The sequence below is a fragment of the Anser anser genome, assembly GCF_964211835.1.
Source record: "Anser anser genome assembly, chromosome: 4".
NCBI lineage: Eukaryota > Metazoa > Chordata > Aves > Anseriformes > Anatidae > Anser > Anser anser.
In genome coordinates, this window is record NC_139724.1 from 1,507,368 (window position 1) to 1,534,262 (window position 26,895).

Sequence of the window (26,895 nt, forward strand, 5' to 3'; positions counted from 1 at the left end):
TCCTGAGCTTCACTGGGCGTGGCTGATAGGGGAGCAAACTGCAATTTGAGTCTGTATTAAAAGGCACATGTGTGTGTCCCGTGGAGACTCTGGGATGTTGGTAACCTGCTGTGAATTTTTGCTCTCTCTCTGAGGGTGGCTAGTGATCTTGACCTTACATTCAAGAGAAATGTTGGAGCTGTGAGTATAACAACAGAGAAAAGGGGTGCATGCTAGTAAGTTTTCTTCTATAATAATTTTTGAGGTATCAATAATGAGTCTTTTCTATATTATTTTGAATTATACTGAGTGTTAATATTATTGTAATTAAACTAGTAATATCTTGGTAGATTTTGATTAGATTGTAAAGACTTTAAATGGGCTAATGATAAATTCTTGGCTCCATGTTCTTGCCTTGCTCCCACTTGCATATAAGACTTTGAGTGTAACACTTGTGATGCAGAGTGCAACTGGGGAGTATAAAATAGAGAACTCAATTCAGGGAGAGCTTTTATGAGTTTATATTTTTATTATCCTCTCAGAAGAAATACTCCTTATTTATTCTTTCTAGTTCTGAATATATGGAGATGCACTGACTGTTTTGGTATGAAAATATTGTCAGGCAGTGCCTTGGCAACCACTAAAATTACTGAAGTGTGAAGTTATCCAAAGTAGTAAAGGCCAGTTTCTTCTGAACTTTCATGTAGGACCTTGAGGTGGGAATTGCTTGCATTCATTTAGACAAGGAAAGAAGTCCTGATTAATACTGGTCACAAAAGCTTATTCACTTATTCTGGAGAAAATGATCTCCCGTTAGCAATTAAGAGGTAATTAGCAGTTTCCTGACTAGAATAAACACATTGAGTCAGTAATTTTCCATTGTCAACCTCAGGGCAATTGAACTATTGCCAGTTGCAGGTGTTTAATGGTTTCCAGCCTCAAAACAGTTCACAACTTCAGAAATAGTGCTTCAAGCATCTTAACATAGAGTTGCACGTAATACATCAATTTGAGAAAAGATAGCTTTTATTTTCTGTAAGCTCTGATCAAATATCCTACAGCAGATTCAGACAATGAAGTTTACATTCCCTTCAAGTGTGCATGTGGATGGAGCACTCTATGACTGTTGCAGTAGACAAATGCTTGTGTCAATAATTACTATTTGTTTGTATGGCCCATTACAGAAGAACAGATAAAATAATCAATAAAGGGCAGATGCATATCTCTGTCTGGATCTGGGAATCTCCCCTCTCCTGGAGCCTGGGACTTTCTATTTGTATTATGCCACTAATATAGAGTAGTATCCTTATTCTTCTAATACCTTGCCAACTCTCATTAGAGTAACAGAACAGGGCTGGAAATCTCACCTATGATTTCTATTTTCTTTGGCTTAAATTTGAACAATTTTCTGCATCAAGGCAGTGAGCATGTACACTTTCAGAATAAACCAGCTTATGAGCTGCTTGATGTATTGCTTAGCTTTCAATAATGAATTTGTTAGAGATATTCTTATGTGCAGAAGGTACTTTTTTTAGACTGTTTCCAAGAAAGATAGTAACATTAATGTTCAAGTGCACAGAACAATTAATAATAAGGAAAACACATGAGCTCCATAGGACATTGCTCCACTAATATATAAAGCAGTGAAAATAATGTTTATCTTAAAGTTTGTGGCAAACTTTTAATCAGTGTACGGGTCCTAAACTAGTTTCATAGTCTCTTGCATGCTACTTGAACTACTTACAACTGCTTCAGTACAAAACAGCTGCATCCAAAAGCAACATATAAATTTTCACCTCAAAAGTGACCACCTAAACTGAAAGCAAATTGATTCATATTTCCTTATATTAATTATACAGACTTTTTTGGTTTTGTTTTTGTTATTACTATAGTAGTGTCCTGAATTTAATAAAAAATGAAAAAATGCAGCAACAACGTAAGAGGTCATGCAATGTATAGCATGACAGAGCAAAGAAATCGAAGTAGTCATGTGATTAAAAAACCCAAAAGCTGTATTACTATATTCAACATGTAAAATACTGTCACTGTGCATATGATTATCCAACAAGAAAATAACTTCTTTAGATGACTTAGCAGGACTGTGTTCCAAACAGCATCTTGACTGCTTCATGAGGTGGTGTTGGGGAAGACAGGATCGCAGGTTTAAAAATAAAGCGTGTTTCATGTAAACAGGCTTGTGAATGAAATAGTATGGAAAAGATCACTCCTAGTAGTATCTTATGATCTTGAAGGTCTTTTCCAACATTAATGATGCAATGATTCTTATCAAATTAGAAACAGTTTACTCTGAGAATAATACATTTTAGATCATTCAGCTAAATGCATTTTAATCTCATCACATCTAACCAAGAGAGACGAAAATATAAATCCCTCTCTATATATAATCTGTACCCAGCTATCTATCTATACATCTACATTCCCATATCTCAGCCAGGGACTATTAAGAGCACAGGAGAGTAGAACTTGAAAACTCCAGAAATTTGAAACACAGAAAGCCTATTGGAAACTGAAAAAATATTTTAAAATATAGATTTTAACATTCCAGCAACCAATTTATTCCCTTTATATTTCCAATTTTCTAGAATGTCTTCGTATCAAGTATAAGAATTGCACAATTAGTAGAAATTACCTAATAACCTCAATTTTGATTTTTTGTGTGTGTGTGAAATCATTATTTTCCCAACACTAATGAAACCACAGGTTATTTCATTTCACATAATTTCTATTTTGGTAATCAGAATAATACAGAAGGTCATAAACATAAAGAAGGGATAGCTACGGGATCATTGTCAGGAACATTATCCCTAGAAGTCTGAGATGGCTGCTGGTGTGTAATTTTGCCAGTGCTTGTTCTGATGCTTTCTACTAGAGGGTGTTAATCAAACTGCCTGTGTGACCAAGTGACATCCAGGGGAAGTACCCATGCAAAAAAAGATTCTTATTGAAAAACTTCATTTCAGTAAGGTTTTCTAGATATGTTACACTTGCTCACACTGGATGATACAGAGTGAAGTTTTGAAGAAACTAAGAATTTGAAAAAATAAGGTGGGAGGTGTAGGGGGGAAGCAATCCAAGCCTACACCTGGTATTTGTGAAGCTCAGCCAGGCAAGTGGCCTGCTGAAGGTCTTTCAGCATCTTCCTCACAGAAGAAAAGCACACTTTTCCTTGGGAAGTGCCACATGCAGATCTGCACCCGTACCAGAGCTCTGCTGCCACATGAGCTGGTCAGTGCCTATGAACCTCTGCAGTCTGCCTCAAATGCAAAGGGATTGGGTTAACTGCAGGTGAGTGAGCATATCTGCACGGCAGCAGTAACCTATTCAAATAGAAATAACTGAAATTAGGTTTGGGAAATTGGAATTTCAGATGTTTAACTCAGATACAATATTTAATAAAGAGAGACCCACATACTTGAATAGAACTGTGCAGGAAAATGCAGAAAGCTAAATAGCTACTGTGAAGACAAACAGTGGGAAAATCTTGAATGACAACAAATGCAACAAAAATGCAACAACAAAATTTTAAATTATTTTGAACTTTCTGTATTCTTTTGGCATAAAAATTTATTCCTCCTTATTTAAGGAAAGCAGTAGAGTGTATCAGGAGTACTTTTGATCCTAGAGTAGGAGAATATGAGTGAGAGGAAGAAAGTTCTATAGATGCTTAATCGATGTTATTGTATTGAGGCAGATATTAATATCTGAAAAGAGGATAACCTCTTTTTTGTTTAAATTATAGATCAAAAATGTCACTGTGACAGAAAAAAACAATTCTTACATTTAAGACTCCTTCATTTTCAATTGAGCAATTCTGTTAAACTTAGCAAACCTTTCACAGCCCATTTATTTTATTGTTCTGTTAAGCTCATGGCATTTTTTTTTAAGCAGTGATTCAAATAGCCTTTTAAACTTTCCTAAATAGTGCATCAAGCCCATTTCTTAAGATCACCAACCATTTGCTGCTGTAAATTATGTAGTTCTGAAAGTTTACTTGCAATTTCATCCTAAAGAGATTTCTAAAAGTTTTAGAAAGAAAGCTTAAATAAAGCTCATACAGAATCAAGCATGAAGTTCATATGTACCCTGTGTGCTGTGGGGTTTGGGAAATGACCTTGTGAAACCATGCTTAGTAACACAAATAATGAAATTTGAATGAGGGATCTTAAAAGAAAACAAAAACTAAAACAAGCTTTAAGGGAGGTGGAGAGGAAAGACAACAGGGAATCCTCAGCCCACTTTTCCATAATTGTGATAAAAGGAATATCACAGAAATAATTCAGTTACCTTGTTTTCCCTGAATAGCACCTGATACTTAGACTCCCAGATACATGAACTGAATGACACATTTACTTAAGTATCTGAAGTAAAATTTGCTTCCACTTCAGTATGCCAGTGAGGAACAGAAATACAAGTGTAACAACAATTAAGGATTTGTTGCCTATGTAACTGTTACAAAATAATCTGTCTAGAAGCTTTTTCTAGTAGGGAGAAAATGTTTGTTCTGTCTAAGCTAAATCATATGCCTTACATTTTAGGGACTGAATACACAGCTGGGCAGGCCCTTAATCTGAAAGGTGGCAAGAAGAAGAATTTGTATGACTTGCAGAACTGCTATCCACTTCTGTTTTGTAGAACCCATAACAAATAGATTTGGGGAGCAATTACTTCTGCTCCAAAGCAAGAGCACTCCATAGCTCATTCCTGGCAGCTGCTCGAACAGGGAAAGTGTGAAAGATCTACAGCTTCACAGTTATCTGTTCCCATGCCTTACAATCTTACTATTAGAACCAAATTATTAATCTAAATGTTCTTGGTTGATATTTTTTTTAAGCCTATTAATTATTTTCCTCTCTGTTTATGATTGTAAAGAATGTTTTAAACCTCTCCTCTTGCAAGCAGACTTCTACGAGTTTAAGCTTTTATAACCTCAGACTTCTCATCTGTAGACTCAGGAGCCCCTGTCTCCATTTGGTCAGCAAAGAAAACAGACATACTCTGGCCACGCTACTAGAATAAACTGTCTTCCAACTCTTAAAAACTATATTTTTTAACTATAGTTATCAGAACTTAGCTATAAGAAAAAATTAAAGAACTGGCAAGCAGACATTGGAAAAAAATAAGAAGGTTTGAGCAGTTAGCATGTAGTCTGGTCACAAATTATAATTAGTTCCATCTGTTGCACAGGGAGCTACATGGTAGGGAAGGTGCCATTCCTCTATTGCTTGGTTCTATCTTCATGTAGCTGCTTTGGAGAAATTCTGTATGAATTTGAGTTTTTAGACTGCTGCATTAGCAGCTGAATTGTACAGAAATCCTAAATTTAGACCTGAACATTGAAGTTTTGGCAATCTGTTGCCTGGTAGAATCAGATAGAAGGAACTCAGAAAACAGTTTACATAACAACCTTGCAGCATCACTATCTCCTAGCCTGCTTCTTAAGTCACCTTTGTTTTTATTCAGTCTGAGTGTTTCCTCGTTCAACAGCTTACTTAGAGAAGGAGGGTTTCATAAGGTAATATCTCAAAAGCTCTTTCCCCCAAACCATTTGCTCCTATGTCAGCTTCTGCTAAGTCATGTATTTATTACTACTTCCATTTCTAAACACAACCAAGAATATGTTGAAGCCACTTCTAAAACATAGCAATCAACTAAAAATGACCTGAGTACTGATTCTGGGGAATTGTCTTTGTCTTTTACTTTTTTCAGGAAGTTCATAACACATTTCATGTTCTGCGCTCTGATAGAATGCCAAATATCAGATTATTTCCTCAATAATGAACAAATTCCAGTATTTGGGCCTGAATTACAATCTTTCTCTGATATTATTCTTTTTCTTTGTTTCAGCCTTCAAATAATGTGATTACCTACAACCTCAATTGACTAAACAAGTACTATATGAGCTATAAAATTACTGCTCAGTTTCTTGCATGTATTTCTCATTTTCACAACTCTGACTGTAATAGACATCAGTTTTAAAAAACAGACTAACTGCAACTATTTCTATTTGACAAACAGCTATACCAGACTTCCTCCAACTGTCTAACAGTATGTGCTGCTTTGACAACTGTAATGTACATATACATATTTATTTCACTATGTATAGCTGCATGCATTAGGGTGAAAGAAGCTGATATGGATAGGTTCTTACTGTGCTTACCAAACCTCCTGCCATCATCTGTCTACAACCCACCTTCACTCTCTGTCTTAATCCCCTGTAGCCCTTGAAATAACTCACTCTGCTTTTGGTTTTAGTGTGGCTAGCCCAAACTGAAAAGCATGAAAAATGTGCTAAAGAGCCTATGTTTCTGTGTACCAAAGAAGAGGAATTGTTTGCACACACTCTTGAAAAGAAAAAACAGAGCTGAGTACATTGAAGTTTTCAGTGGTGCTTGCAACTAAAATATGTATAGCAGTTTTAGGAAGTGCTATAATGTTAGTAATCCAAAACTGAAGTTGTTCTGGCAGCACCAAAAAGAAAAATTGAAGTATGAATGGGAAAAGTCATTCATATTTCCAGGCTTCTTGAAAGTAAGATTATGACAGAAGAAGCTAGCAGCCAAGCCTATTAAAATCAGTATTATTCTGAACAAAATTTAGGATACTTAATCTAAATTATGCCTGTAATACAATTCTCTATAATCCAAGTTCTGCTCTTGCCAGGTTTTATTTGCACTGGATTTATGAAACATAAACCAAGTATTATCCACTGTAAATGTTCTTCTGTGCTTTGTTCTCTGAGTCTTTCACTTTAAGTTTCATAAAACAGCTACCATTGAAGACCTTTTGTTATTCCTGGTATTCCATCTGATGAAACAATTTAACAGCAAAGCTTAAAAGTGCTTGGATTGGGAATATTATATTATTTCTCAAAAATAATGTAATTTAGCACTAAGTCTCAGGTCCCAAATTTCTTGGAATTCAGTTTTACTTCAGCAGTTTTTCCTTAAATGTGAAGGTTTGCAAAGGTTTTAGAGAGATCTATAGAGAGGTTGAAGCGTTGCCTGCCCTACAACCTCACATCGATCTTTGCTCTCTCTATTCATTCAGTAAAATTCTCACTTTTAAAGAGCAAAAATGGAAAGCTCTTCTCAGCTGAAACTTGGGAGGCTCACTTCCAGAAGAAAAGCAGTCACTTGAAGCCTAATTGTTTTCACCCGACAGGATGAAGGTGTGAAATGTGGAAAAACACACACTCCTACTTGATTTAATCTAACTAGTAGTGCTAAAACCACCAAGGGGTGGCAGCATGAGCTTCCACTTGGACAAACATTTGGCACTAACTACACAGGCTGCAAAGGTGATTCTGTGTACTGTTATCTTGTCTTACTGCTGCTGTTTCTCCCGTGTTAGGAGGTTATCACTTCCACAGCTGTTTATGATACCTGTAATGCTCTGTAATGTATCAGGAAGACTGTACACAACGCTTTGCAACTGGTAACTGCCAGTCTGCGTTTTGATCTTAAATGTCAAAATAACTCCTACTATGCAACTCAGAAGATTTCTTTTCACCAGAGGTGAAACTGGGGCAAGAAGCTTTTCTTAACCACTTTATTAAGTGGCTATGGAACAAAAAGGTGTGAAAAGTTTTCATTATTTTGCTGAAGTTTCTAAGTTTCAAGCACTAAGCAAAGCAAGATACATTTTCCATATACTTTCACATCCCTCCCTGGTTTCCCATCAATACGGAAAGTCCCTGGACCATATGCAGCATCACTGTAACTCAGAAGACTATTACTAGGAGAATCACATCTCTGTCTTTTCAAAGAGGTTAAATAAATATCATCCATCAAATTGATGCCAATGGAGAGTCATTGCCGGTAATCTTGTGGGACACTTTAAATGTGGTTCCTCGAAGCAAAATAATTGCCTTCACTTCAGAAAGGAAGCAGTGGACAGAGAGTACTAACTCTCCCAAGACATACCCATAACTTTAGAAAGAGAGCTCAGTCATGGCACGTACCAGAACTCAGTTGTGACATGTGACAATGCAGTTCAGGGAAGCCTCAGGCAATGTGCCGCCCAGGGAAGCTACAACATATTTCCAGCCCAGCTTTGCTGGTTCTTTATTCCACTGCTTTATGTTTTTATTTCTTTTTATAGATTGATGAACCCATCTGAGGAAAATACAAGCACCCTGTTATGACTCACTTTATGTATATTTTATTCTCATTGATTTTTACTTTGTTCTTCATCTTTCTCTTTTCAATGTATTTTCTTTTTATCTCCATATACCCATTTTCCTCTCATGGCAAAATTCTTTCTTTCGTGGCATCCATCATTTCTGTATATTTTGTTTGAGTGCTATTTTTTCTTTTATTTTGTCTTTTAACGTTCCTAGATATTAGCTTCCCCACGTTTATGACCCTTGGTCACAAAGTCACTTATCATAGAACCATAGAATATCCAGAGTTGGAAGGGACCCACAAGGATCATTCAGTTTCTCGTGCTTATCACAAAAGCCATTACCAGTTTTTATTAATCACATACACACAATCAAATTCCCAATATATTTGTTAAGGCAGTCTTATTTTTTAAGTTAGGATTTCTCTTTCACTAGTCAAAGTATTCGGTCTGAGTGAAGCTTAGCTCTCACAGTCAAGACAGTCTTTGGCAATCTCAGCATTTTCTTACTACTTTTGCCCCAGTGCCTTATAGTATGGGTATCAGCCTTCACCTGTACATTTCAATTCTTTTCTTGCTGGCCTATATATATATTGTGAATGAGAAAAAGACAGAGTGATAGAACAAGAAATGTTCTATCACTATAGATCTATGTTGCTGACGTGCAAGACTTTATTATTCTAGAAATGATTTGCAACCTAAGAAACTGTTCATAAAAGGCATCGAATGATTATTTATCTGTCAGAGATGGTTTCATAAATGTTGATAAACATTCATGAAGTTTGAGAAGTAATGTTTTGTGGTTGTTTTTTGTGGATTTTGTTATTTGTCTGTAATGCATTCTCCAAGGTGAATGTTAATCCTTGGGAAATTCCTGTTTCCTCAATTATTCTTGCTTGATTGTGTAAAAGCCATTTAAAACATGACACAGTTTGGAGCGGACTTTCTTAGCAGCTTTTTTTTTATTTATTTATTTTTTAAATGGAAGCAATGTTCTCCTGAACTTCCTCTAATTTTCCGTGAGGAAAACACACATGAATTCCTGCATATGATTAAGAAATTTGTGCATGTTTTCACAAATCTAAACATGTATGAATTTTTATTGAATATCATGCATCATGTGTTCTTGCAGGGAACTAACATGGGAAGAAAAAGGCATGAAAATTCTTCCAAAGACAACAGTGTCAGACATAATATGCATTTATTTCAGCCCTGATTTGCAACTGGGATGTTCATATGTCCTATGTGTTTGTTCAGATGTAAACATTTGTGTGCCACTTTTGATACTTCCCCTTGGCTCTGAAATTGAAAATAACATTTAGGAGAAAGATGATATCAGGCAAAAGACCAAACTTGTGTGTGTTTTTAGTACTTTCTCTCTGAAAACATGTCATGAGAGAAAAACAATACTAAAATCAAATGTTGAATTTTCCTGTATTAGCAACTTATTCTCGGTTTGCTTTCTGATTTTCTATTATACTATTTTTACTCTGTTTAGGTAAAACAAAATGCTCAAGATGTATTAGTAAGGAAAATGATTATTCTGGGACAATCCAAGGAAATGCATCTGTACTTGTAGTTTCATTAGGTCCAAAAATAGGAAATGTTTTCATCTAAGTAGATAAGGCATTTCAGTTTGAATTAAATGGGAGATCTCAAAAGTAGTAACAATATTCTATATATCATGACATTATGTAAAGAGCAAACCAAAACAAATATAAAGAATGTTATGAAGACTAAAGTTTAAAATGAAACTTCAAATCTCTGGGTTTTGATTTGAAAATTAAAAATTATGAAAATTTTGTGTTTCCATTTTAAGTCAATATGATTTTACGCAATCTCTGAAAGCTTGTCACAAAAAGTTTTGATGAAAATTTTCTGCTTGCCTCAGCTGAAAGAGATACTCATCCTGCAGGAAGAAGAAATAAATCACACTGAATCACAGAATTGTAGGGGTTGAGGAAGGGACCTCAAGAGATCACGCCCTGCCAAAGCAGGTTCCCTAGATCAGGTTGCCCAGGTAGGCATCCAGACAGGTCTTGAATATCTCCAGAGAAGGAGACTCCACAACCTCCCTGGGCAGCCTGTTCCAGTGCTCCTTCACCCTCACCATGAAGAAGTTCTTATGCATGTTGGTGCGGAACATCCTGTGCTCCATTTTTTGGCCATTGCCCCTTGTCCTGTCCCCACTGAAAAGACCACTAAAGGTAAGGGCAAGCACACAGAATGTCAAAAACAACTGGCTTGGTTCACATTTTCATGAATTCTAGCTCATCCAGTACAGAACAGGGATGATGCCAAACTGCTTGATACAGTCTGAGTATTTATTATTTAACATTGAATATTATTTATAGTGCCTAGGGAAGCTTTCAGACTAAAAATGAAGGCTCTTGATGTACTCAGAAAATATGTATCAAAGTAATACAGATAATTAACATACATTGAATATCCCAGATTTCCTTTTGGGTGCTTTTTGTTCCAGACTTGTTTTCAAGTTCAATAAACTATTTTTATTGACAAATTAAAAAAAATAAATCATAAATTTCAGCTGTGGGATTCTGGTGGGACAAGCTGTTATATGAGAGCTGTTAGTGATATGAAACCAGTCATAAAAAATTTCTACATCTGTCAGTAGAACTTTTCCTCATTAGACTTCCCAAATGATAAATATCTTTCCTTGTAGATTCCTTACAGTAGTGATGGCTGGTACTAAGTTCTTCTGACATCTTCTGGACTGTTTTATACTAGAGGCTATCTATTATTATTTAATGATGCCATGACTTAATTTTTCCGTGCTTTCAAACCTTTGGAAGACAGCTTGAGCTAGGCCAAAAAAAGATGCATTTTGCTCTCTACATTGCTCATGGACAGAGAAAAATGAAGCAGGCTGAGTTCAAAGAGTTGGTGAGGGAACTGTGAAGTTGAACCGAAGTGTATACAATAGTTTAAGTTATATTGGAGGAAAAACAATCATTCACTAAACTTTTTTTTTTTTTTTTTTAATTTAGATACAGGGTTAGAGCCAGAACATAAGCTCAGGTTCATTGTAAATATTAATTCATGGCAGCTGATATGTTAAATATGTTTGCCAAATAGTTTAGCCATTGAGATCTGCCCCTAAAGACAATTCAACCTCATCTGATGAGACAGGATCTGGTCTCTGTTACAGCTGAATAAATCTGGTTAAAATCTGTTGAAGTTGACAGTATCACTCAGAATTGCAAGGGCTTATTCTATCACTTCTGCTAGTTCCAAAAAGCAAACTGGCACATAGTTAGCCACTAATTTCTGAGGCTGACTGAAAAAATAAATTCATACTGTTATCTGATAGTTTTTTGGTTCTTAGCAGTATCATATCACCCATGGCTACATATTCTGCTTTCCTATTAATTATAAGTAGGAAAGCAAACGCTGATGATACAAGTACTGATAAATGAGGACACAAGTATCAGCCAAATCTGATTTGAAATTGTTACTTGAATTAACTGTTACTGTACTATCCTGGACTGTCAATTGAAGTCTCCTACCTAAAAAAGGTAGCTTTACTTGGTAACTAAGAGTTGTCTGTGTATGTTTCTATTCCAGTGCCAGGCAGCAAAGCATCTGAGGTTCTGCCATTTTTTTGCTGCTAAAATGATACATGATGCACTTCATCTAATTATTTAATTAGGATTCTGTAAGCTGTCTAGCTTCTCCTATCACTGCTAGAAAAGAACAAATATTTTTATTTTGAAGTATTCTTATGACTTGTAATATTTTCATTTTAAATATTGATTAAGTAATCTTGCACATAAAATGCTTAATAACTATTCCCCACTAAGGCCAAAACAAGATAGAGACTCTAGCATCACAAAAAACTATATTTGGCTGTGGATCTATTTAACGCAGTCCCAACACAGTATTAGTTCTGTATATTCAAAATAACTATTTGTAAAGACATTGTTTAGGAGAAACTTATGCCAGGCTAATTCACAATGTGTACTGCCTCCTTCCAGAAACACAGGCAAACATAAATATTCCTCATGCACTCAGTCAGGCCTGTGACCTGATCCTCAGGAGATGATCTGTGTACATTAAATCACTGCAGTGAGTGGGGCTTCACAGAGACATAGTGGTTGCCTTTTAATATTAGAGCTTTAGTCAGATGATGGCTTTAAAATAACAAGAGGAATCCCTTTGTTCCCTAAAAACCTTACCAGTACAAATGAAAACAGGCTGCCGTAGATCTGCAGGGATTGCCACCTTCTCAAATGATAGAAAATATAATGGAGAGAGAGAATAACTCTCAATAAGTATTGCTTACTGTGAATAAAGTTGCAGGATATGTTCAGAAGCAACATGAGTAGAAATCTATTAATTAATAAGATAGCGGTAATCAAAGAGAATATCTTACTGAGAACTAAAGATTGTCTCAATTGTCTCAATTAATGTATTTTATGACCAAAGGGTAATTATATTTGCGTAAATATTATTTTATATGAGCTTTTTACCTTTACAGGAATGGTCATTCAGTTGCACAAATCTTTGTCTTCTTTATACCTATGGATATTAATCTGAAGCTTTATGTTGATGATTATAGCACCAAAAGGACAAAACTGAGACCAAGGCACCAGCCCTCTAAGGACTACACACTTACTTGAAGAAGAGACAGGCTATGGGTCATAAAATGGACAATTTAAATAGACAAAGTAAACACCCAGGAGAAGCAGTGGCTTTCCTAGGTCACACAGCAGGTCAGCGCAATGTGAGGATGTGAGTCTCCAGACTCAGTCATATTATGCACTCTGCCACCAGTTTTACTCAGCTCATCTTTATTAAATTGGGATTTAGTTATGTTAGACCTCCAGCTGTTTTTCGTACTTCTCCCAACTGCAGTTAAGTTGGAAATCTGGCCTTGAGATAACTAATTATTTTCAGTTTGCACCTATGTGCTGGGGTGCATAAAGACACGTTATGATCCATGCATGCCTTTCTTTCTGCAGTATCTGTTGTTTTCTAGACTGATAGAAAACTGACAAATGGTTTTATTTAATATGAGCATTACATGAGAATATATATGCTATTCTTTATATTTCTTTTTGTGCAAAATGAGTTGAAATAAAATAAAAGGTAACCAGGCAGATTACTGTCCTTAGTGTGGGTATAGTGAGCTTTATTCTCCTTATCATTTTTTCACTGACAGGCTACTGTTTCCCAAAAGGTTTGATTAGGCTTTTAATTAACTTGAGCTGGAGGTGATGTGACCTCTAATTAAGTTTAATTTTGTTTCTCCTGGCAGTATAATAATGAACTTATTCAAATGAGACTTACAGATCAACAAACGCCAAACAAGTCAGCAACTCATAATGAGTTGCCAGTAAATGCGAAACGGGTTTAAAAATAAGTTTTTAGTCTTCAGATTAATCTGGTTTTGTGAGCAGAAATTGAGTCAAATTCTCATCATAAATATGTCAGTACTCTGTACAAATCCTTGTAACTCCCCAATTAATATCAGTTGAGTAGCTGGCCTGCTAAATAATGCAATGACGTTTCACGAAGAAATTTCACTCATTTTGTAATATCTACCTATGTCCATTTACTTTCTTTTAATACTTAAACTGGGTATAAATTTAAAAAACGCACATGAGGAAGTTTAATCTGCAAGGCACAAAATCATAGGCAGAAAAGGAAAAATGAGAAATCCTCTTCTATTGTTAAGTCTTAAAACCGTTGTCACTGCAGGTACCTGACAGCCAAGTGAGGCTGGCTGCCTAGTTCATGGGCTCTGCAAATTGTATCATTCACTAATGTATTTCTTTGTGCCAATTCTTTTTATGGTGATTATTTTCTCTATAATAACGCCTAGGCATCCCAAGGAAAATGAAGTTCCCATGTTTCTGTGTAATGATTGACAGTCTATACCTCAACAAATTTAAATTCTCGATAGATGTTATTTCTGAGCCAGATAGAAGGAACAAAATATTATTTTCAAGGGTGATGAAGATTGACTTTTCCAGGAGCACAATGAAGCCTGTGGGAGTTTCAGGAAAAGAACTTTTAGATCTTAGAGGAAAAGCCAAATTCTAAATTACAAGATTCTTCTTCTTTTTCTAATCTCTATTTAACAAGCCCCTAGGTTGTTTCAGGCAGGAAAAGTTTATATAACAATTAACAGATCAGTATTTCAGAATTAATACAGATGTCTCCACAATAACAACCCTGGTGAATGATGAATGTTATTTTGACTGTGATGCTGGAACTGAATGAAATTTAAGGAAAAATCATTAAAAGAGTGGACATTTCAGATTATTTCCAAACTTGTATACTTTTTTTTTTATTTTTAATTTTTTTACCTGAAGACTTTTCACTTGCACTACCTTGCATGCACAAATATTTTCACTGGAAAAAAGATCACAAGGTTTTGGTGTATTTTCAATGTAAATTTGGTGTGTGTGAAATTCTCCAAAATATTGGGTAGGAAAAGTTCAGTTTTATGTGTAAATGTTCCCCTCCACCCTCCCCCCTACCCCTCCTGAATGAATTTAGATAGTTCTCTTCAGTTAAACTCTTACAGGTTTCTTTCAAGTTTTGTATTATGAAGAATGTAAATTAAGTTACCTTATACTTTAAACCAGCTAAAATACATAGAAGGTAGAATTATATGATAGAGAAGCACATTTAAATTCAGCCTTAAAGCTTGCCTTTAAAAACTGCCCCACTCTTCCAGGCAACATAATTTAGTTAGGGCTATATTTTCTTGCTTCAAGATGATGTTATTTTTACTATTCCACTGTGTTTCTAAATGCTTTCTACCATAACATTTGACTCCTGGTTATTCAGAATAAACTACTGTGTACAGAATTATATATATATATCTATATATCTTTTTTTTTCAGAATGTACATTTTTTATCTAGACAGCTGCACTAAATGGACCTGTATTATGGAGACAAAATGCAAATACAATTCTTTCTGTCTTTCAAAATAATTTCAGAGTACAAGAACAGGGAAAATATTTTGTCATTTAATAGAGTTACTTTGCTTGTGTCATGTCTCATTTTGCTTACTGAAATAGTATGCTGCTGAGTGTTGTCGCACAAAGTATTTAAGATGCCTGTTATCCTAGTATTCTGGCTGTTTGTTTTCAAAATGAAACAATTGGTGTCTAGTGATAACTTCCATTAAGCATTTGGAATGTGCTGAGGATAAATCTCAATAAGCCATAACAAGGTCCTATGCTCTTGCACTGAAAGTGAAAGAAATTATATTTTTGGAAAGGAAACTTTGAATATGTCCAAATAGATAGAAAATTGATTTTGTTTGAAAAGACAATATGCATGGGCAAGCAATAAAAATTAGAGTTGTGCTACCTGTAATCACTTTACAACAAAGGAATTTTCATTGTCTCTAAAATAGAACATACTATAAATTCATAAGTATTGCACTTTTGGCCTTGATTTCTGTTAAGTGACTGAAATGCTTTAGAGCATCCTTTAATAAAATAAATAAAACCAGGATGCTATTATAAGAATAGACTTGTGCATCATACCACTTGATGCCAATATAAACAAAGCTTTTAAAACAAAAGAAACTTCCTAAAGCACAGCTTCTTGCAAAGATATTGGTATAAAATATAAATCCTAACATTTTAATTCTTACTATTAGATCGCTGAAGTCTTCTGTGTGCTTTTAAAATATTAGCTCTGGTATTTACTCTGTTTTTAGTAAAGTTTTCCTTTATCTTCTAAATTTTTACAATTCCAAAGTTTCTTATAAAAATGTGTACGAACATAAGAAACTTAAATGTCATCAATTTGCTCTGTAAATTAGTGCACTATTAAGTGAGTGGGAGAACTCCCTCACTAGAGTCTTAATATTATGGATCATTCACACATGCATGATTTGTTTAGGATATTTAACTGTTGTGGACAATGGTTTGTCCTCAGTTTCATTTCAAGAAAGTCACCTAATATTTTCAAAGGCTTAACAGATGCGATTGAAAAGGGAGAGCTAAAAAAGATGATTCAGAATTTGTGCTGCAGTGCTCTCTAGAGATTCTTTTATTCTCCACTGGCTTTAGGCTTTTAGTCTAGGGAAAGCAGAATCTTGATTTAAATGTTGCTTGAGCCTCCAGTTACATAGGGTAAAGGGAAAAAAATGAAAGAAATTTGTTATGGGGCAATTACATGTGCTGTTACTTTTTTCTTTTGAAGACTCTCTAAGCTGTACCATTTTTTTAAATATAAAAACAATGCAAGAATTAAAAGAAACTGGCATCAAAATTTAAAGCATTATTTCATAAGAACTGAAGTGAAACAACAGGCTTTTTTTTTTTTCTAAAAATTAGAAGGATAAATTTTCCTTTCAATTCCTTTCTTCCTCGGAGTTATGAAAAATGATGTTTAATTATTTCAGATGCCATTCTGATGTTATTAGACTTTTTTTTTCTTTTTTTCCCTTGGTACAGTGTGCTGTGCATGCAGTATGGTTAACATTTTTATGGAAGTAAATTGCATTCTGTAAACTGAATACCTCTGTGCTCTTTCATTGTGCTTATAACCTGTAGTGGCTTGCTATGTGGCTTCTTGCTGTTTTCAGCCAAGAAAAGATGAACTACCTGAACTTTAGAACATGGACTTTGATTCTGAGCTAAGTTTTGAAAGGTCAAATGCTAATTTTATTCTAGTATTCAGGAATCAGTGTCACAGACATGTCATTGCTGGCAGGTGATCTCATGGTATGAGAATTATGACAGGCTTGTCAAATGGTACAATTGAAAAAAACATTAATAAGTCTGTCTTCAGTCAATGAGAGCACCTGGTACAAGTAATCCCCTTCTATTAGTGATAATAGCTGATCATTGTTTGTACTGAAGTTATTTTTGCTATAGTGATAAGGTTTCTGTTATGCGTATCTAAGATTTTTATGACAGAATTAAAATTTGAGGAAGTGTCATTGCAGATTATCAGACCGTGATAATATGTAATGTTAACATCATTTTTCATTTGTGATTGTTGCATTCTAACTGCTGCTCAGCAAAGCATGAGTGTGACATGAGTACTACTATTTCTCTTACTGATCCCATCTCTCTCTCTTTCTCTTCTCCCCCTCCCTGAGTAGAAGGGAGAGGGATCTAGAAAGTCTATCTACTAAAGGAGAAATAAGCAAGTGCCAAAAGTTTAATAACAGAAGAATTGCTAACCCAGAGAAGGAGATTCTGGACAACTATTCATTCTATTGTACAACATTACAGCTATCTCATATGCCTTGCTGATACAAACTACGCATCCCATATTGGAAAAGAAACTTAACTGAGGTAGGAGTGAGTTTAACAAGAATGTTGAGACCTACATTACAGAACCTATAGTAAGAAAACAAGGGATTGCTTGAAGAAGCTAAGCAAATTCAGGGCAATTGAAGTTAAACTCTACATTGTGTGTAATTACCCAGAGGAGCTATTGCTACTACACAGGATTAAGGATTGTTGCACTTGGTTTTTCGACTCTTGTGTGCTATAATCAGCTTGGCACAGAGATTTTTTTATTTATTTTTTCCTTTCTGGTATATGTCTGTAATTCAAAATAAAGAATCATCACCTACTTTTATACAGCTGTTTTTCCATAATCACAAATGAAATGAAACACAAGATTCTAATATTAGTGCCACATCCCTTCTGTATTTTTCCCCTTCAATTCCCAGGTCTTTACCAGCTGGAGATAGTAAAGCATGCTCATCTGCTGCCAGCTTGGTTTCCAGCAGGTATCAGGGAAGTGCTTAAGTGCTTAACTTTGCAGAACTACCTCCCTCTTCTAATTTCTACAATTGTTGTTCTGTTTGTCTAAAAACTTTGAAGCATGAAGAGAATTAATCTTTTTACAAAAAATGTGAGATGCCAGGAAGCCTTCTCCATATCTCTACACTTGCACATTTTACTACCTTTGAAAATGTACCCGAGTGTAAAACAATTCAGCACACCGTATCTCAGCAATGTAGGTTATAGTTTCAAAGTGTGTCTCATGTTCTGACATGTTTATGCATTTTAGTTTTTAAATCCATGTCTGCTGAGGCATTATCAAAAATATTTTCCCATTTACTACTGGAAGGTATTTTTTCCTTTTACTTTTGTCTGTCCAAGTCGAGGGCCATGCTGCTACATGGCATATTATTAAGGCAGGCACAGGAGAAATGGTGGTGTTTTGACAGCTGCCTCAGGTCCCTCAGACTTGATCCAAGGTGACACGCTGTATAGCAATAAAGGTAAAGGCTTCAGGTACACTGCCACTTTTTTGTTCATGAGAAATGTTTTATCCAGGTAGAAAACAGAAAGTACACTTCTCTGTTCCTTTCTCAGCTGAGCAGATATTTCTTCTTCATTTCATTGTTCAGTCTTTTTCACTAGTTTAAAACAGTGAACAGTATTAACTCCCATTTTATCTTATTCTTTACATTATATGAAGTGGGAATTACTTAAAAATAATATTAATAATAAAAATCTTATAATTCAAATGTAAACACCTCAGGCTTTTAACATCCAGTTAATCCTATTGACAGCAACAGGCACAATTTAGCAGCTTGACAAGAAAATCCATTTTGCATCAGTGGTTGCTACTAGGAAATCCTGTCCCATTCCTGATTCATGACAGTGAAAAATCCTCTTTTGAGGGCATTACTTGATTTCCAACTTAATGTAAATCTTTGTCTAAAAATTCTACAAGTACTTCTTTGTTTAAACAATATCATCGCTTTAATGTCAGTGTTATTAAGAGATTACTTTTGAATATGTAAAACCAGATATTTATAATTTGATTTTCTTTACTTGGAGTCCTTGATACTGTAATTGTTTCATAGTTTCCATGAAAAAAAAACAACAAAAAACAACAAAAACACAAATAAACAAAAAACAGAACCAAAACCCTGCCCACTGAAAAAGTATTATTCTTACTCTTCTCTCCCCTCTGACCCCCCCCCCCCATTTTTCATGTTTCATTTTCAAGATGCAGCAAAATGGTTATAAACTTCTTTTAACTATAGCACTGTTTTTCATCTTTGTTTCTAATTTTGATTGCTAGTTCTGAAGCAGCCATAGTGTGGTTAACAATAAGTAATGAGCAAACATTAATGCTTGAGTCCCAGCTATGTTCACATCATGTTTTTACTTAATCACAATTTATTTAAGACAAAATACATGTGCTATGGGAAAGTTTTAATGATTAAGTTTGTCCTCAAGGGCTTTAGGTAGCAACAATCCTTTCCTTTCTCCCACAAAGAAGTAAAGTAAAACAGAAATCAGTTTGCAGTCCGAATTCCCTTAGCTTTTCAAATACAAACAATCTGTTTTCAGAACTTCAGGGGGAAAATAACACAACTTCATCAGAAAAATAGTAGGTGCAAGTGTGTATATATGCATATCCATACAAACACACAGATGTGAGTGAACACATTTGTGGGTACATGTATGTAAATGCATACACAAACAGTTCTACAAAGCTTCTGCATGTCACGCTTCCTTCAGCCCCCAACTGAAGGCCTCTCCTTGCTTTCCCACTTCTGAAAGCACAAGTTGGGCTTCTTAAGTCTGGCAGTGAGCTGACAGAAGAGCTCTCAAAGCCCAAAGAGAAGTTGCTCACATATTAATCACCAAAGGACAATCCACTAACTCATGGAAAAAAGGGAGATTTAAAAAATATAAATTAAATTTGATATTAAAAGAGACTATATGAGGCTAACCCAGGATTTCCCTGCGCAGAGGTATATGTGTTATTGCTACTCTTCAAAGGTCAGAGGAATCAACTGTATAAGAAAGCAATAAAGTGTATCAGAAGCCCATTTAACTGGCACTTGGTAGGCAGACAGGAATAACTAGGAAATTTGTTACAAGTAAACATAGTTTATGATATGTTAGAACTTAGGGAGGATTTTATTATCTTTTGTCTGAAAAGATTTCCCCTTTCTCTGTTTGTACTACATACCTAGGACATTATTTTCTGGATGGAAAAAATCTGGATCATAAAAGCAAGGGCAGTATTCTCTCCTGGTATTTTAAGAAATGATTATATCTCAAGGGAACAGAATCACATTGGATGATTAGTGTATGTAGGAAATTGATAGCTTGATTGAAAAGCTTCCATCTTTTTTGGTCAGTTAAAATTCAGCTGAACATTATCAGTAGACACATTATTGACCTTAAGATGAATTTCTGAGATAGTAAAAAGCATACCCACTTAAAAATGTGTAAACAGCAGATGAACAGCAATATTCCTTTTTGATCTCAAGAGATGCTCATGATTTTTAGTAAGAAAAAATACTATTTGAGTATCTCCTTAATGTATTAATATGCTCTTTCAAGAGGGAAGTTATGGAGTAAGGAGAAGGTAAGACAAAGGTGACATAATATAAAGACTTGGATAATACATAGAACGGATGAAAATAAAAGATAGGCCCTGCAATGTCATTTATCTATTTAAAATCAAAGGCATTTTACCAGATTAATATGAAAAGAAATATCTGTATATTACAGATGGTTTAGCAGCATGCTGTGTTAGCTTGTCCTAAACTTCAGGAATTTATTTTTTCTCCCAAAGGTTATTACATACAATACAGTTCTACAATGTAGACATGCTTTAATTCTTTGTGTTGCTGGAGACTGCTGTTTCCTAGGACTACTTTCTCTTTACCCACCATTGCATTAGATTTACTTTTGATCATCAGCAGAAGAAAAATACATCGGAGGAACTCAGAAAACACTATCACATGAGTTGCCAAGACATCAGTAAGCAAAGTATTTCAAAGTATTGAGGCAGAGGACTAACATTCATGCTACAAAGAATCTACGTTTGTCTAATTTAAGTGCCAGTTATTCAGTGCTTTAGATGACACTTCTTGGGCCAATGGAGATTCAAGGGGGCTGCTTAAAAGCTGCCAGTGCAACAGCTAGCTAGGGGGTCATTCATGTCCTTGCAGCATCCCACATCAATGAAAAATCAAGATGGGTCTTAAAAAATTAAGTTTAAATCCTTTCTTTTGCTCATTTCCAAATGTCATTTGGTGACAATGGCTAAGATCTGTGACAGAAGAAATTAGTACAGTCTTTATGTACTTTGAATGCTATAGGTTTCTCTATATATTGAATATGTGTGTATATATATATATATATATACAAACTTATATGTCGAACAGATGACAGCAACGCATTACGAAGCTCTAAACACCAGTGGGTTTTATCTAAGTGAAATACTACATTTTGGAGTAATTCACATTTAGGTATTTCATTTTATTTTTTATTTATTTTATTTCATTATTAGATAGCTACTTTATTTGAACTCAGACTTACAGCAGTGAAGTAGGTGGTCAGAATCCTCCCTTACTGTCACAATTTTGTGCACAATATTCGATAACTGTACCTATTTATTTTAACTTACCTCAAATTCCTAAGGCTCTATTCAAAGAGATTGCCTCCAGGTTAAGTGCTGGAATATTAGTAGCTTATACAGGGGAAAAAAAGATCTCCTTTTCTTAGAGGGTCTTTGCCTCATACAAATACATTATTTTTAAAGTGCTTGTATTATTCTTAACTCAGTGAAAGCTAGTTCATCTGCAATCATTTAGTAAGGTACAATGATCATTTTCAAATTTAGTTGAGGGGAAATCACACTGTGAATATGAAAGATCTGGCCTTACCCATGTAACACGCTAAAATTTTTAAGCTAGAGTGAAATCGAACATCTAACATCTTGATTTAAACAGATCAACTTAAAAACAATTTATCATATAACTGCATATGTTTTCATATTGCAGTTTTCCTCTCCTTGCTATAGCATTATATTGAATTTCTAGCATTAATTTACCCGCTTTTAGCTAAATGCACTCCTTTTTCTTTGAGTACCGAGGCTGCTTTATCAGAACACTTCAAAAATAAGCACTTTGAAAAGTAATATATAGATCACTAAGCTTGCTCTTTGGTATCCTAAATAAACTAAGCTTCTTAGATGCCTCCCTGTAAGGCATATTTTTATTATCTCAGAAGGTCCTTATAGTTTATTCCTGAACCATATTGTTTTAGTCCTGCCATTGTGAATTTAACATAAATGACAGTTGATTGGTATTTCAGTAATGAAGCGACTACTGATCCACAGAGGGAAGGATATTTCACTAAGCACTAATTGTAACAAGGAGGTGACATGACCTGTGAAATGTTGTCAAATAGAGTATCAAAACCAGAAATAAATAATTCTCAGTGAACTTTCATGCATTCTGTTCATCTTTTCTTTTTTTTTTTTTCTTTTATAATTAAAAAACAATAGATTACTTGGCAGTTGACTGAGGTAACACATAGCAGCTCAACAAACCAATCATCATGTTTTAACCTTCTATTAACTGACTTTATTGTCAGCTACCTAGTCTCTGACTCCTCCTGTGGAATTCGTTCCCACAACAGATTGTAGAGGCCAACAGTACAAATGGTGTTGCTGGAAGCTAGGACTTTTATCAGGAAAAGGAATACTTTATATACAACTTCTGCAATTTATTTATTTATTTATTTATTTGCTGCTATTGCAGATAAGTACTGCAGATAAGGCTATGCAGACAGCTGATCTGATTCAGAAGGGCCCTTGTTCAAATTTGTATTCACAGTAACTCTTAGATTTATGATCAGTGTGTTCCTCTGGTCTCCTGTGAGGTTACTTTTACTATTTTGATTCTGCTCTTTTATTTCATCTAATGTTGTATTTTAGTTTTCACATCTGGATTTTGCCATGTTATCTCATTTCAGTTTCTCCCCTAGGCCTGATCTTTGTCATAAGAACTACAGTTTTGTATAGCTATACAAGTCAGCATGAATTTTATTAATGCCAAGTGTAGCATCATAATAATGAACTTCCTAAACAGTAAATTATACTAAAGCATTTTTGTTTGTTTTCTCTTCGATTTTTTTTTTCTATGTGTATAGGCACAACTAAATTTTGGCTGATCAGGAAATTCCATCGTTGTAAGTGTTTTCTTTTTCCACATTCCTAAATCTGTGATTAATCCTTTTTTTTTTTTTTTTGTTATCAGTTTATCTGATCAGTGGATACTTCTGGCTACATAATGTACTCCCACTTATCAAACCTTCTCCCATGAAAACGGTTACCTTTTTTGTTAGATACTGGTGTCATCTTCCTGGGACAGCTTACACAGAAGGAAAGTTCTTGCTGTTGTAGCAGGAGGATTTTGTGAGGCTCCATAATGTATCAGACCAGGACTTCCAGGCAGCCATAACCAACTTATGGTTATCTGAAAAGAAAATTTCACTTTGAAATGTTAGTGCTATCATTCTTTTTATCATAAAGAACTGAACAAAATCAATTCTAGGTATAGAAATAATTTAATAATGTTTACTTCCTCCAAACTGAGAACTGTACTCTGCCATATGATCTAGATCCATCAGACTATAGAAAGGCCTTGCAGTCAATATTCTTCCTTAAAACCAGAATTTGCCTGATTGAGACGCTTGATTCCTACTTTGAACCTTTTAGTTTAACAGTTACAAAGAGAGGCCTCTAATCTATACTGTTCAGCTGCCAAGATAGCCTTACTTCTGAGAGTGGTGGCTAGATGAAACATGAACCCCTTTTTCAATATTCCAACCAGCTTCCTATTTTTGGTTTTGTTACATTCATACTTCTTATCCTATTGGTGGTGGGGTTTTTTTCTTTCTTTTTTTTTTTTTTTTTTTTTTTTCCAGTGCCTTCTTCCAGACCTCACTATTGCAGGTCTTCATCTAAGTTACTTCTGTGTTCCCACTTCAACATAGTCTTGTGACTGGAGAGGCTTCTCCCACTTTATGACAGCTTAATAATACAAACTGTAAATTCAGAAGAGTTTGTCTGTCTTCTAAAAGATTCATTGGCACCCAATATGTTCAATATTTAAGATCTCATACCACAGATAAAACATACAAATCAACCTGGGAAAAAGACTGAAAATAGTTAATAACCACTGTGTTTAAAATATGACATTTTAAAATCATCATTCTCACTTGACATGACTAGTTCATTAGCCATTAAGAGTCCAAAGTACATTTTCAGAAGTAATTTACTATTTAGAATATGTAAGAAATTCAACAGATTTAGAATCACTGTTAATTTTTAGAAGACGCTATATCTGAATGTTCAATTCTTTCAAAAAATTTTGATATAATTACTGAACAAAACAAAGTATGATTCAGTGCCAGTTTTCAGGAGATGCATAAGGTACACTAAACCTGTATTCATGAAAAACTCCCTTGCTCATCGAACATAATATTGCTGTTTGCTGTGTAACATGGAGAACACTTACAGAGTTCAGATAGGCTAACTTATAAAAGATCAGCTCAAATAAAGACAGTGAAGCACTCGTGCATAGTCTCAATTCAATAATTTATTTCCAGTAATAAGACACAATTAAAGACATGACTCCATAAAAAAGTAAAGTACTGCAATGTAAAGCTTGCCAGAACAGCAAACAGGGCATCCCAGTCATCATAATGCAAATATACATGAGCTTAAGTTTTTCATGCCGCAGAAGTAGTCATCCTGCCAAACACCTTGCCTGTAGAGAGCAACAATAAATTGCCAATATGATAATAACCCCTACTATTTTTCTGAAAGAAAATTTTCCTAAGTTTCTCAGTCATATCTCGAAGTGTAACAGAAGTTTACCATACTGTAAGTTACTTTCAACCTGGGAATAAAAGAAATGAAGTATGAACACAATTGTAATTCACCAGCTCTACTGTTGGTGGTTTGGTTTTGTACTTTTCTATAGCAACCAGAAATCATTCACAAACCTTTAATTCGGGCATTTCCCATGAAATAGCTGGCAAGTCTTCTAATCATGAGTGTGGAAGCACAGACAGGGATGGGACTTCCAGGTCCAAGCCTGAACACGCAGATGAAATAAGTCTCGATGTGCACATTTCAACAAAGGTGTTATGATATTTGGAAGGAGGAGTGGTAGGAAAAAGAATTTGCTGGATACTCATTATAACATCTGGATTGGGAAACAAGTGTACTTTGAACAGGCAGTTATTTTGAGAAGCCTCTCTGACGTCCTTGATGAAAGAGTAGCTTTGTTTGTAAATATATGCTCAGAAATCTGATGTTTCTGGTGGCTACTGGTATTGTTTATCCAGATGGACTGAGGAGTAAGTCTTATTAAACCATATACAGCTATTCTACTCTTCAGGTAAAGGATGAAAAACCTGCAGATGAGTTGATATTCTTTCCACCCACGCTGTCCAGTAGGCAAGATTCCAGCATGAAGAGGAGCACCCTGAACACAAGCTGGTATCTGTGCATATTGTATCATCAGAAGCACCATCTTCCTCTTAACATTCTGTGAAAAACAGCTCTTAGAAAAGAGGAAAGGTGTATTTGAACATCAGTTTACTAGCTTAATATGTAAGATTTTGTTGGGGCTCAGGAAGAAAGATAAAGGCTATATGTAGCCTGGTAAAAAAACAGGATAACCTAGACAAGATACTAAAGGATACCCATCGTCTGGTAAAGAAGGTAGGATGAATAAAATATCATGAGACCTCAGTAAAACATTCTTGTTGGGAATATGCATCAAATTTGTTGCCATATTTTTAGACAAGGGAAAGAAAACAACAAATTTATCAATCAATGCAGAAATGAGTCTGACTCTCAATAAGCAGTTAAAATAGAAGTTACAGATATTAGGGTTATTAAAGTATTTATATCATGACAGTGGCAATACTTAGAAGGAAAATAAAGTACTAAGCAGAGAGGGCAGCTCCTGATTAGCATCACTTGAGCTAAATAGTTCTTGACTTACATCTGCCCTTCTGCTACCAAGAAGCAAATTGGACTTTTGTCTCTGACCTCTTTTCAGTAAGGTACTCTTTCCTGCTGAGGATTCCCATTTTATGCCTTTCAAGAGCAATTCAACATAGTTTTTTCTTGCCTGTAGGAGTCCTTGCTTGATCCTGTAGTGGCTAGCCACTGAAACGCTACTGAACTCTACTTGAAGACATTGGAGAAAGAAAAGCTGAACAAGATGTATCTAAGGAAGATGTAACAAGTGACACACTGAGGGGGGGGACTCAATTGCCATTGCTATGCCTGCGGCATCCTCATTTGTCTCCAGCTGCTTTCTCAGCAGGGAACACGGCTTTTTGTTTTGTGTCATATCTGCTAGCCCTGTGATGGTCTCCTGGACACCATAACACATCTCAAATGACACAAGACACTTATGAACATATACCTGAGCCCTATTCATTATGTCTTTAAGAGAATTTTGTATTCAAGAGGTACAGAATGTGTAAGAAACCTTTGCTTGTGCACCAGTTCTTCTAGCTTTAAGAAATAGCCATTTAGGGTAAAGTGAATGAAAAAAAATCCACATGAATTTCTTGGGTAATTCTTTGACTTTTCAGTATAGGATTGCAGCAACTGCCTGGTTAGTGAGGGTTTCATCTGAGTTTTTACTGTAAGCTTGGTGGTTGGTTTCTTATCTGAAATTTGGCAAATAATAACTATTGTGCTGTAGTAAAAAAGCCTAAAAAATGGACTGAGAAATAATGCTAACTGGGCCCTACTTCTCCAGTCAGGGGTATATTCAGAATCATTATTTTGCATAAAGAAATTCACCTATCCAATATAATTCAATTTTCCAGGGAAAATCAGTTCTGTGACCTAGATAGTAATAAACAGAACCCTGTGCATGCATTAGCCTCTGAACAACAGTTAAGGCCACAATAAATTTTGCACTTACAGAGAAACTGAATCTACTCTTTCTCATGAAAAATTCAGAC

At 35.1% G+C, this 26,895-nt stretch overlaps 1 long non-coding RNA gene across 4 annotated transcripts; it reads left to right on the forward strand.

The window, feature by feature from the left end:
- On the forward strand, positions 1–26,895 carry LOC310898785. Of its 4 annotated transcripts, none has more exons than XR_014583712.1 (4): positions 1–215; positions 23,047–23,085; positions 25,305–25,405; positions 26,052–26,895. It is a non-coding gene; the product is annotated as an uncharacterized lncRNA (long non-coding RNA). The 4 variants fall into 4 exon arrangements; XR_014583713.1 differs by having other exon boundaries at positions 1–180; XR_014583714.1 differs by lacking the exon at positions 23,047–23,085 and having other exon boundaries at positions 1–180; positions 25,289–25,405.